General features: G+C 40.6%; 1 pseudogene; it reads left to right on the forward strand.

The window, feature by feature from the left end:
• The first annotated feature begins 8,407 nt into the window (after positions 1-8,407).
• Positions 8,408-8,844, forward strand: LOC114201313 (small ribosomal subunit protein uS12 pseudogene; annotated as a pseudogene).
• Positions 8,845-10,794: the final 1,950 nt, after the last annotated feature.

A 10,794-nucleotide genomic window follows, 5' to 3' on the forward strand; every position in this document is an offset into this window, starting at 1 on the left:
CAAAGCCCTGAAAGGTATTGCTTTAGTTCTTCATGACAATCAACCCAAATTGTTGTGCATTCCAATCCTTCCATCCATCAATATTTGAATATGAATCCTTGGAGAGAGTAGAGTGTTATCAATTTAAAACAACTATTTCTCATTGCTCACAGAGTGGTATATGTTGTGTTTCCCTTTAACAAGCAGAGAAAGTGACAATAAACCCCGGGGGGATGTCGATATAAACTAGGGATTTCCAGCCTCAGAGGTGTAAGTAGAAGAGCAGTGAACAAGGTTGTTTTGGAAGAAAAGTATTTCTGGAATTCAAGGACTGCCATTATGAGTTGGTTTATCTTTATTACTCTGAGTTTACTGAGCATTACAACAAATTACATAGTTTATAATAAATCTTTTATGACAGTCTTACAATGTGTCTTTTCTATACTTTAGCGCAAGCAGGAAAAATAAACAAAACAAAGTTCCCTCTTTTAAAAATTCAGGACTAGATCAAGCAAGCAAACAAAAAGTGCTTAAAACAAGCAAACAGAAATGACCTCTAAACATAAGGTATCTTTCTATTTAATTGCATTTAAAACTTCTTTAACTTTGACAAGTACCTTTCCCCTCATCACCTTGTTTATCCTACCCTTCACTGGAACCCCATCTTCACAAGATTTGCACTTAGTATTTATAAAGCAGTTCAAAAATTCAATTATCCTATCTATATTATTTAGAAAGTTTTTATTATACCATAGTTGATAATTAGTATATTATACAATAAATATATAAGCAGGTCCCTTATGTAGGCTGCTTGGGTTTCATCATTGGTGTGAATGGATGAAATGAAGTCTGAGAAGACTTGCCTTAAAAGAACTACTACAGGGGCGCCTGGGTGGCTCAGTCGGTTAAGCATCTACCATTGGCTCAGGTCATGATCTCAGGGTCCTGGGATTGAGCGGGGAGCCTGCTTCTCCCTCTCTCCTCCGCGCTGGAGCTCTGTGTCGCTATCTCTGGCTCTCTCTCTCTCTCAAATAAATAAATAAAATCTTAAAAAAAAAAGAACTACTGGAAATAAAACCAACAGCCTAGGAAACCCTAGAGACCTAGACGATTTAAGTCATAAAGGTGGTAGAGTTGTAGCTAATTATTTTTAACAGAGAGCCTTTAATTAAGGGCAATACCATGTTAATGTGGGGGGGGGGACAACACACAAAACAGTCTGACTATTGCTGGCCATAGAATGGCAGTCTCCTTACCTTGTATAAGGTAAGAATCATCTAGGTTGCATGTTAACAGATTGCCAGAGCTCTCCCCTGGAGATTCCTGATCAGATCTGAGTGGGTTCTGAAATCTGTGTTTAACAAGTCTCTCTGGGATTTGATGTGACCTGGCAAGTGAGGGCATTTCCCATGCTTCTGCTGGAGCTTGATGTAGCATTTTTAAGAAATCTCCTTTCCTGCTGAACTGTACTCCAAAAATAACAGAGTTCACGGAAAAAAAAAAAAAAAGAGGATCAGAGAAGGGCATGCAAAACCTGTGTAATGTAACCACAGCACTAACAAAAAACAATAACAATTCTAATTAAATAAATACACAAAAAGCTACACAAGTAAAAAACAACAACACACACTACAGTAAATACAGGATTCTACCATTAAAAAAAAGTGAAAGGTAGCTTAATGAAAGGGTGTGTGAGGGAGGATTAGATTGTCCAGTCATGGAGATGAGGACCAAATCCATAAAATAATGTGGGAGAACCAAGTCATGTGCACTTCAACGACAGAGTATGTGGCCAGATTGATGCCAGAGGAAGTCCAGAAGGTGAACGCACCCCATACACAGCCCTGTATTCCGTGGTTTGCTGCCTCTCACTCTGTTCCTGTAACTTGCGTTCAGTTTTTGTTACTTGTTGGACACTGTGGTGAAATTGCTCATGATTGGACCAAATTCCACATTATATGACCTCTCTCCCCTATTTAACAGTAGCTTTTGAGATAATGTGTCACATGGAAACACGTTTTAGAAGTAAAGGACTTTGATTGGATATGCTCACGGCTGCAGGAATGCAAACTAAATTAGCCTTTCAGAGGGCATGTTTAAATAAGGATAAAGAGCCTTGAAATATTCCTATTTTCTAATTCAGTGACATCCCCAAGGCTGCTGCTGGCCCCACCGCCACCATCCACAAGGGGAACTAGCTGCCACCCTTCCCAGCACATAAATTCTGCCTAGCGCGTCTTCTTCAGCGTGCCATCCTTCTATTCAAAGTCTAGGAGAGCCCATGTGCTAGCTGCAAAGGAGGCTGGGAAATCAAATATCTGCCGTATCTTTCAGCTTCTATGGAGTGTGTGTGTGGGGGGGTCCCTCAACATAGAGAGGGGATTCACGGGCTGAAAGGGAAAAGAAACGCTATATCCTTTGAAGAGAGTCATTCTATAGAAGTAAAAATTGGAATTTTATCAGGTAACTTGTTAATTAAATATGATATGTCCATATACTCATAAAATGGGATTCATATACCATCATTTAAAATCTGTTTTTCAGAGCTGCCTGGGTGGCATAGTCGGTTAAAGTGATCAACTCTTGGTTTTGGCTCAGGTCTGATCTCAGGGTCCTGAGATGGAGCCCTCTCAGGCTGCATGCTCAGCCCGAAGTCCGTTTGAGTTTCTCTCCCTCTCCCTCTGCCCCTCCCCCCTGCCCCCCCCCCCCCGCTTACACACATTCGCGCTCTCTCGCTAATAAATAAATAAATCTTTAAAAAATAAATAAAATAAAATCTATTTTTCATAGCCAATTTAACAACTTGAGAAATTCTTATCTGGGGCGCCTGGGTGGCTCAGTTGGTTAAGCGACTGCCTTCGGCCCAGGTCATGATCCTGGAATCCCGGGATCGAGTCTCGCATCGGGCTCCCTGCTCAGCGAGGAGCCTGCTTCTCCCTCTAAACCTCCCCTCTCTCATGTTCTCTCTCTCTCTCTCTCATTCTCACTCTCTCAAAATAAATAAATAAATCTTTAAAAAAAAAGAAATTCTTATCTGTATTTCCTCTTATTTTATCTTTATTTACTTTACAATTACAAAGAAAAAAGACTAGAAGGATACACACCAAAATGTTATCTGCATTATCTCTGATTTATGCAATTATAGGTAATTTTTATTTTCTTATTTATACTTTTCCATGTTTTCCAAATAGTCCAATAAGAGTTTTTTTTTTAAAGTCAAGTTCATTTGAACCCCCCAACAGAGGATAGATTGTATCACAGAGCTAAAAAAAAAAAAAAGTCAAATTATGTTTCTTTCATTGCATATATACTGTAAATGAGCATTCCAATTAATCATTCCTGATAAACTCACGTCTCATCAGTTTTTCTCATGGGTAAGGACATGTTAGGGCCCAGTTTTTTAAACTTGGAGTTGCCAAATATTCAAAGATCACAGGTGTTTTCATCTTTTCCTGGGCAACCACCTGAGGCTTAGGATAAAAGCTGATCTGAGATTTTAAAGGTCTGGTTGGGAGTTACTCAGTTGCTACTTCATAATAAAAATTATCATAATAAGAAGTATCTTTGAAGACTTTTGTGTTAGGCACTGTACTAGGCCATTTTATGTATGTTACTTGTTAATCTTTTTAATCCAATAATTTCTCCATTTTGCTAAGGGGTAAACCTTGAAGAGATATTTCACTTGTTCAAAGTCTTATAGCCATTAAGTGGTGGAAGCCAAATACAAACCTATGTCACTTTGGGGTTCAGCAGCGCCAGGCCAAAATGAGTCATAAAACACTCAAGTCAAGTTAGATCAAGGTTCAAACATAAAGGGGACCAAGTACAAGCCCCCAGTTCTGCACTCAGGGTCCCCAGGAACTGCACAGCCTGGAGTTCAATAATAGATGAAGACAGGAGGCATCAAGGCACGTTAGCATCAAGCAACAAGACCTCCATGGCGATGTATGGACACCCTGAAGTGTTTACCACGGTCTGTGGGCTGGTATAGAGGTGGTGTGAAGCTCCTGGGAGGTCAGGCTGGCTGAGGGCCAGACACAGGGCAGCGAGTAGATCGCAGTCTCTACCAAAGTTGGTATTTTTCACCGCCCAGTTGCAGTCTGTGAAAGAATTTAAATTGTATTGAAGACCCAAAGATCTAGTCTGAACTATATAGGAAGGAAGATGTACACATCCTGGGACCAAACACGTTGGTCTGAATCCATGCTTTATCACCAATTAACTGTGTGGTCTTGGGTAAGTTTCTTGTGCTTAGTTTTCCTTGTCAGTAAAAAGCAAGACTAACACATCATAGAGTTACTATGAGGATTTAATGACATAATGTATACAGAGAACTGTGCACACCACAAACTTAGTAGTCTTTATTACTTGTTTTTAAACATGTCCTTGCAGCCTAACAGATACTGGCCACACACACAGAGGGAATTAGTGAGAGAGAATATAGTCTAAAGTTCATAAAGTCGCCAAGGGGCTAAATTCCCTCCAAGTTCCCTCAACACCAGGTGCGAACACAACAGACTATTTTAGGATCCCACTCACCGAATACCCTGCCAGCCATGCTCTCATGGGTTCAAGGACTTGGCAGGAAGGAGCCCACAGGTGGCAGATCTTTAGAACTCTTCACTGAGTAGACCAGAGATTGACAGAGTCTCCAAGCAATAGACCCGCTGTCTTGACTTTGATTTAAAGCAAAATTCTAGAATGAATTACTGAAGTAACTGTTACCATTCAGATGGGGAAGAAGTGAGCACTAAGACTCAGCCTACGTTCATTACTATTCATTCAGAACAGACTAACAATGTATTTCTTTGACCGGCTCTCCAGACCCTAAATTTAAGAAAAGAAATATAATAACTGACCTCAAATATTTGAAACACTGGTGTGTATGTGTGTAAAAATTACATTTGTTTGACATAACCTTAAGAACCACGGAATCAAAGCTACTGAAAAACAGATCTCATTTCAATAATAACAAAAAGCTTTCTAACAGTGTAAGCCAGAAGCGGCAAACTGCCTACCAGTGAGTCAAATTTAACGCTTGCGCAATCTTTTGTTTGCTTCACAAATAAGCATAGTGTGTGCCGCTGTGTACGTATGCTTGTACTTCCACATTTTGTACAGTTGTGCAAAGTGGCCCGGAAACTTTGATGTTAAAATCCAGATTTCTGTCTTTTCTGGAGGAATCCCACGATGTGCAGCAAAGACTGCATTCCCTTAGAGTAACAGCACACGGTCCCTGAATGGACCGCTCTTCCCGTAGATGGGAATGTGTGATACAGCGGGTCCCCATCCGCACCTGACACATCACTAGTTTATGTCACTGACCTGGAGGTCGTTTGAGTTACCACCTCAAATGATCTTAATAAATATGAAGAGAGGTCCCCTTCGGTCATTACGCTTCTCTGATTCTCTAATTTCCTGAGTCTAAACATCACTCAACAATCTCCATGCTTTGTTGTCATTAGCTATTTATGAGGTTACCAGGCCCTGTGTGTCCTTCTCAATAGGAATCTAGCACCATTCTTTGCTTTAAACATATGTCTTACTTGGTAGTGCTTTGGCTGGCAGCTGCAAGACTGTTCTTTCTCAAATTTCAAAGCAACGTTAAGAATAAGGACAGGAAATTCAAGTACTTCAGCAGAACTTTTGGATGCTCTCCTATAACTGATAAATGGGTGCTGAAGAGTAAACTGCTGCAACTATCTATTTTTACATGACTTGGGTCATGTTACGTCAATACATGCTCTGAGTAAATATATTGAATTTTCTGATGTTTAACTACAGCAAGACATTTTCCTTGCACTTCGCAGACTTCATCAATTTATATTCTTGAGAAAATAAACCGTGAAAAGCATAGAGTTTAATTAACGTGTTAAGGCAGGTCATGCTATTATCATAAATAGGAAAAAACAGAATCATGGTAGCATTGTTCAAAATGAAATGGTGATTTAAAAAATAATCATAATAACCAAACCAAACAAGATACCTAGGTAGTGTTTCTGCACGTTAGGTAAAGAAAATAAAGTTGCCTTTGCAAAAGCTAAAACTGTTGGCTAGCACTTGAATGTAGTAACATGTGGGAGGTTATGTTTCTAAATATAATGTAAATTAATCCTCTCGGTCATTAGGTATCATGCAGTCTTACTGTCCTCAAAACTCAGAAACGAGAAAATCCTCAGGGAAGTTCTCAGCAGAAATGTTAGTTAGCCTTGGTAAATGTGTCTGCTAAATATTATTAAGTAAAATACTCATCTCTGTGATTAGTAACAGTGAGAAAATAAATAATAAAATATGACTTGATGGAAAGCAAGCTACCTAATCTTTTAAAAAGTGAAAAACTTCTAAAATGTTTTTTTTGCTTAAAAATGTCCAGAAAGCACCAAACACCAAAGGCAACCTATGTTGTTTCTATTATTTAAAAAATAAAATTGAATTCTACAGAAAACTAGCCATCTCTTCCTGAAATAGTTCCAGCTCCATTTTAAGTGAACAAATTCTGCAAGAATATTTGGCTCAAATATCTTTGGTTCAAAGACATGACTGACATGGTCAGTCCTCTGTGGGTTTAAATTTTTTTAAGTAAAATCAAGCAGACTTAAAAATGACAATAACCTGGGGGCACCTGGGTGGTTCATTCATTAGGCGTCTGCCTTCGGCTCAGGTCATGGTCCCAGGGTCCTGGGATCGAGCCCCGCATCGGGCTCCCTGCTCCGCGGGAAGCCTGCTTCTCCTTCTCCCGCTCCCCCTGCTTGTGTTCCCTCTCGCTATCTCTCTCTGTCAAATAAATAAATAAAATCTTTTAAAAAAATGACAATAACCTGGACCCTTGCGGTCACTTTCTTCTCTATAGATGTGTATGAGGTCTGTAGTATGGGCTCGGATAGTAAGAACATCTGTCGGGTGTCAGGGAGCCTAGAGAGCAAAAAGCAGAGTCCTGCATATAGACGGTTGAGTTAAAATTTACCAGGACAAAAATGTGTAAAAGCATTACAGGCAGAAGTGACCATGTGTGGATAATTATGGTGAGGAACATGGGGTATTTGGAAAAAATCAGTTTCCTGTGCATAGAATGTCAGTTATAGTGGAATAATACGGTGCTAGGAATAGCCTATCTTTGAAATCATATGGGTCTGAGTTCAAATCCTCATCCAGGTATTCATAAAATCTTCCTTTAGGCTAAAAATAAATCTTCATGGCAGTAGGCGACAGATCTGGTTTGACAACAATCTGCTTGAAAAAGTACTTGTTAATCAGGTCTGTTCTGTGCTCTACATTCTGAAGGAAAGAAACACTGGCAACCCAGAGTGATCAGTTAAGAGAAAGGTTGTTTAATCTGAAGAAAGGACTGTCTCTGAATATTTGAAGGACTTTCATATAAGAAGTAAGAGCAACTTTGTGATCTTCCTGAGAATGGTAGATTTTTGTGAAAGGGCATCTCCTTCAGACCAACAGAGTACATTGTAGCCCCCAGAACTGCCTCAGGATGCTTCACAAAGACGGGAGACCCTTCTCTCCAACAAGACAGGCTGGGAGGCCATGCAGCAGAGAGGCTGTGGATGAGATGCCCGCAGCAATGGGCGCTGGACTCCCTTGGGCTTATCAGATCCTCTCAAACTCTAAGTTTTGATCGTTTTATCATTTCAAAAGTTGGCTTGCAAAAGTCAAGGCAGTTCTCATTGTTCTGATTCTGTTTGCTCTTACATTCACATCAGTTTTGAAATCTCTTTGTTTACTCTCCCCTTCCCCTTTTTATTGGTTTAAAATTCCACTTGAGTCTCCTTTTCCCCTAGTCACCCTGTCAAATCTGCTGCCCTTGTACCCACAGTGATAAGGTGTTATTCCCCCTGAAACGTGTATCTGCATCAGCCTAGCGCTGCACCACGAAAGCCCCTTTCTGCTGCTAAGAATACCAGCACTATTGGAAAATGGGAAGAGAAAAGAACAAGATTCACTCATACAAAGGAAAATGGACTTAGAAACGTAATGACCACCTGTTTATGACTTCAAGTCACGAGACGAAATTACACTTTCTTAAAATTAGAAGGATAATAATAGTGTGATAGAAATACGTAGCGCAGAGTGCCTTAGAGAGCAAGTGCTGTTTCGGAGGCTTTGACTTTCGCTGCTCAACTCAATCACCAGGCAGTCCTACAGGGGAGAAATTGCTATCTCCATTCAAATGAGGGAACGGAGGTTTAACGCAGCTAAACAATTTACTAGTGGTCGAAGAGCCAAGAGAATTGGTTTTGAACTTACGTTCCAATTCTGAAACCTGTGCTTTTTAGGTTCCACAAACTCTCTCTGAACCCCTTAGCAGAAGCAAAATGGCATTTAGAACAGAAGCCATGTTTTAAAAATATTTAACGAAATAGGTGGCTCCTTCCTGCACTGCTTCTCTTTTTTGCTCTGGCCGGTGGCGCGGGAAGGGATGGACAAGTGTTGCGGTCTTCCTACTTCCAGGGAGCTCCGGAGCCACTGATGAGATCAGAAGTGGCACGATAAACAGTACAATAAAGCCCATTTGGGCACAGCCCTGAAGGCCAACCCTTTTGGAAGAACTTGCCACGCAAAGGAAATCGTGCTGGAAAAAGTAAGGGTTGAAGCCAAACAGCCAAATTCTGCTATCAGGAAGTGTGTCGGGGTCCAACTGATCAAGAATGGGAAAAAAAAAAAAATCACAGCCTTCGTACCCAGCGATGGTTGTTCGAATTTTATTGAGGAAAATGATGAAGTTCTGTTTGCCGGATTTGGTCACAAAGGTCATGCTGTCAGTGACCTTCCTGGAGTTCACTTTAAGGTTGTCCAATAGCCAGTGTCTCTCTTTTGGCCTTACACAAAGGCAAGAAGGAAGGCCCAAGAGCGTAAGTTTGGATGGTGAGCAAGTGACAATAATAAATTTTCATATGCCAAAAAAATTAAAAATAAAAAATAAATTAAAATATCCAAGGAAATAACAGTGAGTGGGACATTAAAGTTTTGGCACACAGTTGTCAGAGTAAGAAATAAAACATCTCAGTTAGGAGTGGGAACAGTGGGCGCCTGGGTGGCTCAGTTGGTTAAGCGACTGCCTTCAGCTCAGGTCATGATCCTGGAGTCCCGGGATCGAGTCCCGCATAGGGCTTCCTGCTCAGCAGGGAGTCTGCTTCTCCCTCTGACCCTCTTCCCTCTCGTGCTTTCTATCTCTCATTCTCTCTCTCTCTCAAATAAATAAATAAAATCTTTAAAAAAAAAAAAAAAGGAGTGGGAACAGTATAGCATGGAGACTGAGCACAAACTGAAGCCAGACTAGGTAGACCTGGCTCCATACTTAATGGGCATGACAGCTTGATGAAGATACTTAACCTCTCTGTGCTCAGTTTTCTAATCAGTAAAATGGATAAAGGTAGTTCCTATCTCAGGGGATATGGGGTTCTTAGATCAGTGCCTGGCATAGAGTATGTCCAAGAGTGTTAGCTATTATCATTCAGATCTTGAGTCACACTGCCCAGGCTCTAACCCCACCTTCACCTCTAGCTAACTACATATGATCGTTCACAAGTCTTTTAATCTCTTAGAGACCCAGTTTTGTCATCTGCAAACAGAGATTCAAATAATATGTCCTGAGGTTATTTACTGATTACGTAAGTTAATGTGCCCATGCTTAGAAGCGTGTCTGGCATACAAAAACACTCAATAAATGTTGACTGTTATAATCCGCATTTAATGGATCAGAAAACTGAAGTTCTCATGTGCCCGTGGAATACGGTCTCGGGCTCAACTCCAGACAGATTGACTCTAGCAGCCTAGTTCATTTAAGGTGGTCTCAAAGCAAATGTTGAAATTTTAAAGAAATTCTACCTGGCAGTATTCTAAATTATATCCTAATTATTCTGTATATACCATTGGGTGAGACCGAAATGTGTTGGATTGCAAGTAGTCCTTTTACTAATAATCCTTTAAAATGGAGATATTTAAGCTTTGAAGCAACATCAGAAAATGCTCAGGAATACTTCCATTTCTACAGCAGTAACCCTTGGCGCAACGGCTCTCAGAGAATCTCAATCTCACACCTCGTGTCTAAATTCCAACTACTTCAAATCTCTTTAATCCTCTGATTTCTGATTTTCTTCTGTCTTGCCTTGAAAGACCACAAGTTTGCCCACTGCTAAATATGGTGCAGGGAGGAAAGTATGGGTTTTGTAGTTAAACAAACATTGGCAAATTAACGTAACACGGTGGACATTATTTTGTAAATATTGAAACAATGTTCTTGATTTCCCCTTTGAAGTCTTTTCAGCTTTTCTTCAGCAATCTGAGCCTTGAGTTATTGCTGTAGGAGAAGAAATAGCCTCAAAGACACGATTGATCAGCTTTGAATCTCAGAGCTGACTTTCTAGACCTCTTGAGGGGAGAGAGTGGACTTGAAGGGCAGACCATCAGGAGAAAGAGAGAAGTCTAAATCACAAAGCACCACTTGAAACACACAGAGAGCCAGGGCTGGTGTCTCTGACGACAAAACCCAGGGTATGACGTAAAGAAGGTTGGAAAGCCCGTCCTTCCAGCCTGGCTGAAGAAAAAGCAAGCCAAGTAGATGAAACATGTGGGTCCTGCTCTCCTATCTCAGAAGCAAAGCTCTGGACAGGAGAAGCATGTTTGTTTTCGGAGAATGCCTGAATCATGAAGACTTCATCTTATTTCACATGAGGAAAGGAGTGGTAGTGAGAGTAAAAGTTGTAGCACAGTGAGATTGGGCAGTAGAAGGATCTTAACTGAATTGTCCTAAGATGGATGTTCCCACCTGACCCCAAGGTGGCGCACAAAAGGAAGCTCATTTGG

The sequence above is a fragment of the Eumetopias jubatus genome, unplaced genomic scaffold, assembly GCF_037043125.1.
Source record: "Eumetopias jubatus isolate StellerSeaLion01/CBP00866 unplaced genomic scaffold, mEumJub1_p1.0 scaffold_2, whole genome shotgun sequence".
Lineage (NCBI taxonomy): Eukaryota > Metazoa > Chordata > Mammalia > Carnivora > Otariidae > Eumetopias > Eumetopias jubatus.